Source organism: Epinephelus lanceolatus, chromosome 16 (genome assembly GCF_041903045.1).
Source record: "Epinephelus lanceolatus isolate andai-2023 chromosome 16, ASM4190304v1, whole genome shotgun sequence".
Taxonomy (NCBI): Eukaryota; Metazoa; Chordata; class Actinopteri; order Perciformes; family Serranidae; genus Epinephelus; species Epinephelus lanceolatus.
The window spans coordinates 29,278,223-29,283,078 of record NC_135749.1 but is presented as its reverse complement, the minus strand read 5'-3'; positions in this window follow the sequence as shown (position 1 = coordinate 29,283,078).

Here is a 4,856-nt window from a genome sequence, read left to right as displayed (position 1 = left end):
CGGCAGTTGTCGCTGTTTGCTGTGGCCACTTCCGGTGGCATCCTCAGGTGCCACTGACTTGCCGCGGCAGCTGTATGGGGTGCCGTTTGTAAAGTGTCTCACGCTGAAAATAACATCAACATTTTGCCACATTTAGCTTCAAACAATGTTTAAAAAAGTATTGTGAATTTTTTAACGTCACCTTTTACCACATTTACAGCAATATTTGTTAACTTAGAAATATATTAAATAGTTAAATCTAAATATTAAATGTGGCACCTAAATGTTAAATCTAAATATTAAATCTAAATCTAAATCTAAATGTTAAATCTAAATATTAAATCTAAATCTAAATCTAAATGTTAAATCTAAATGCTAAATATAAATATAAATCTAAATGTTAAATATAAATGCTAAATATAAATATAAATGTTAAATATAAATATTAAATCTAAATCTAAATGTTAAATCTAAATGCTAAATCTAAATCTAAATGTTAAATGTTAAATCTAAATGTTCTGGGTGAAACTAAATATTTAGCTAATATGCAAATTCACACTGCCGGTCACCGGAAGTACCAAGATAAAAGCTCGAGATGGTCAGACTGTGTTTATAGAATCAAATAACGAATTAAAACCAACTTATCGGGGGAAATGAACACTTGAACATACATTAGCGGGATAATGTTGATTGACTGACTGGTTTATTGAAAAGTCATGCACATAATTGTGCCCAGCCCACATGGGCCTACAAGACACCAAAACGATCTCAGTACAAACATTCAAAGATGGCCCCAAAGTCTTTTCATGAATTTATATCCACATACTCATGACAAGAGAATTTCAAAATATACAAACAGATAAACAAATAAGCTTTTCAAAAATATGCAAATCAATAATAAAAGATTATAGAATTACATAGGATACCGTGTTTTCTGTCTGAATATCCATGTTTTACAATGAATCTGGCTAAGACATAAATTTCCTCTTTGAAGAACCAGCTCAACATATCACACTTAGACTTCCAAAATATGTCAGGCTTCTTCGCCAAATGCTTTCACAGCAAATGAGATTCATCTTTAACAACTTCAAGATCACCAAAACACAATGATTCAAGGATACCGTTATACCTGCCTCAATTACCCGAGGTGAGGTACCAGATCTGTGCATACATGGACCTCTGACCCCTCCTTGAGTTTAATGTGTAGTAAACTTCTTTAATTTGAACATAATTTCTAAGTCTGGACTTGCTCCAAATCTCCTCCTTCCATTGTTTCCTATGGAGGTGAAGTAGTTTTTGTTTGACTGTATTTATGTTACAATGCAAATTATTACTGAAAATGTAATATAACTCAGAAAAAATGCTGCAGAGACATCTCATGACCAGGGGTAATTCTGTGCTCTATCCCACTCGAAAACCTTTTGGTCAGCCTTTCATCTGGCAACTAAACAAGCCAGTTCCAAAGCTGAAGTATTTCACATTTTTGCTTTACAAGACAGGATTCCCATCTGTGCTCCCATCTACAGCACATTTTGCAGTGGTGGCAGGGCTCGACTCTGAATGGCATAACTTTTTGGGGAATCAAGACAATCAACATTCAAGGATTGGTAACGTAACAACTGGGCATAGCTTTATCACAGCTGTACAGGCTAAGCAAGACTGTCTAACTTGTTGTATGTGATTTAATGCTGTTTATTGAGTCAGTGTTGTGATTGTTTGCAGTTAGGTTATTGGTTGGTTGGCTTTGCCAAAGCTAAGTAAGGTTAGTTTGCTAATGCTGTTCTCAGACAGTCTTGCACGCAACTAAACATCCTCTGCAGTAATCCAGACCCTTTGCAACACATATCACATTCACATAGACACATTTACAAATTTGCTTTCAACAGAGCTACACCCAAAGAGGCAGCTCAAAGTTCCCGCTTCTTTTCCTTTGTCTCTGTCCTGACCACACGGTCAGACAACACCTCCCCCGATCTGGAGCCAGCTTTGATTACCGCACCTGTCTTTGTCCCTCTCTCTCTTGCACACACACACACACGTAAATTAAGTCACATTATTTAACATAATTAATCATTATTATCAATAATGATTAATTATTTCAGATAGCCAATTTGATACTCTAATTGGAGATCTATTACGCAGTCAGACGCTTGGGGAGGCATAGTCACAACATTTTTGGTGCCTCCTTGTGACGCCTAGTAGATTCCCTACATTTTTGGTGCCTCTCTGTGAGACCTACTGTTGTAATTTACAACATTTATGGAGCCCGTTGCGAGGTGTAGTACCACTGACATTCATTCACAATTGTGCAATATTAATATCAGTGTACATTTTTGGTTCACACCAAAAATCTTTGATTCTACTTTCAGACTACCCGAAGGTCTTAACATTCACACCACTAGTCTGCTACAGCAGTAGACCTCCAGCTGTACTTACAGACAAGTACATTGTGGTGAGAATTAATTTATTCATAAGGCTAAAGCAAACTGAGAGACATTGTGTGACTGATCACTGCTATCTTTAAGTCTTCATAGTGTTACACTAGAGTTTGCTATTGCTGCTGGCTATTCAAGTTGACCTACCCTTGTAAGATTTTGGTTTGGCATTTGAATACCACGTATTCAATGCAATCTGATCAAGCTGTCAGAATTTCCTGTTGATTTTTTTGCTCTTTGTTCTTTGTAATTTATCACAGCGTGCCACCAGCCCTGTGAAACCTTGAGAACTTACGTGAGAACTGGCTGTAACTGCCGTGCATTTCAGCCTAGAAAGAGATAGAGCACAGTGTGCTACCAGCCCTGTGAAGTTTTGTACCTCACTGCCCAAGTTTCAGCTTGAGTTAACTTTAAGATACAACACTATCTGTTTCTGCCACACATTCCAGTTAGTGCATGTTGTAATCCTTGCAAGCAAATTTACTGTCCTAAATTCCTGCCCTAATCTTTCATGCCTGCTTGTGTTTTAGCTACCCCTCCTCCTCCCCCACAGTGAAGGCCTGCACATTCTTTTGTTTGGCTTGTGTACTCACAAGTTACACTTAAAGGTATCTGCCAAGCAACACCATAGCCAACCACACATTTGATTTTTGTACAAAGACAACCTGTTTTAGTCTCACCTTCCTTTCTAGAACCTAACAATGGAGAACCCCTGTTTAGAACAGTTTATCTCTTCCATTACACAGATCCCAAACCCTGGCTGTCCTGAACTCATCAGCAGGTTGAGTCTCAGTGAGTGCAGCAAAGAAATAAACTCTCTACTCAGTGACAATTGTGATGCACAGACTGCATCCAATGGTTCATTGTTAAAATGCTCTGAAACCAGATTTGATTTGGCCATCATGTAGTTCTCTGTTGTCAGCCATTTTGTTTGTAGGCCAAACGGCCCTTTGATTACTACACCCCCCCCCCCCCCCCCCCCCGCGCGCGCACACACACACACACACACACACACACACACACACACTTGTATATAGTTAGTTAGTTAGTTAGAATTTGTGTATTGTTTTGCTGCCTTTATGAATAAATAACTTTTTATGCGATCATACCCGCTGTCTGTTTAATGTTGCACAAGAGTGAGTGAATAGTCAACCTCTGCTATGTCAAGAACTCCGAAATCCTTCAGGCTTTACTATTAAATTTGGTTATTGTTATTAATTTAATTATTAATCAAAATTCCAAATTGATAGTTTAGTCAACTTTTTGAGACTGATACCATTTACTGGCTATAATATTTCCCTTCTTGGGAATGGTGCCCCACGAGGTGATTTCATATAAATTAAGTCACATTATTTAACGTAATTAATAATTATTATTAATGATTATTAATTATTTCAGACAGGCAATTGGATACTTTAATTGAAGATCTCTTACGAGGTATAAGTATCAAAACCATTTCAAAAGAGGATCCACCGTCCTCCGTTAAGATTTCCAGTGGTAGCCTAATTATCTTGCTCTTTCGAGGACCAAGTTTATTTATTTCCTTTCAAAATTGCTGTGAGTTCCTACTTTGTAATTGTCCTAACTGCAGTGCTTGTCCTCCTTTGAAGCATCTTTTGAAATACATAAGCCTTCCATCAAAATTAAAGTGACACATTTTAAATTCATCTTTCAGATCCCTTTTCTTATGTTGCTCCTTACATTTAAGAAACATTTCAGGTCAACATGCGGTGCCACAGTGTAGTCTACTACAGCCTTTCCTCCAACAGAAACAGAAGTAAAGTTATCATTCTCTGGATCTGACCCCCCATTAAACGCACAATATTTTGAGTCCTTTAAAAATTCAATGAAAACTCCCCCATGATAATTCACACCTGTATCCAATATTACTCTTGGTGAAATATCATCTTTATGATAAAAAAATATTGTGACACCCTATGTTCAAATGTAAACAAAGGATTCCATCAATCGATTTACCTACTATGTCAACATCAACCTGATCAAGTGTTCTTAACAAAGATACCGACACCAGCTGAGGCTTTCACGGTTCTCCTGTGAGCAGTGCAGTTGACCAAACCACACAAATCCATCCATTTCGGGTAGACAGCAGGATAGATGGGTCTAATTCAAACAAATGAAACCTGGCTCAAGTGAGTGAAGCAGTACTTTTCAGTTCACAGTTATGTGATGTCCATCCATCAACATTCCATTGAACTAAACGAAACTGTAGTAAGTATTTCTATTTTATACAACTTATATTTCCCCTTTATCACATTTCAGAGGGAAGAATTGAACCTTTTACTCTTAATTTTTCAGCCAAATACATTTCTTTTGAGATTCAGATTTTACAAAAAAAGTTTTAGACTACCCCAAATTGTGTTTGTAATTCCAGCCAGTTTGAACATTGAAATACAACCCATATATAAATATACATATAATATT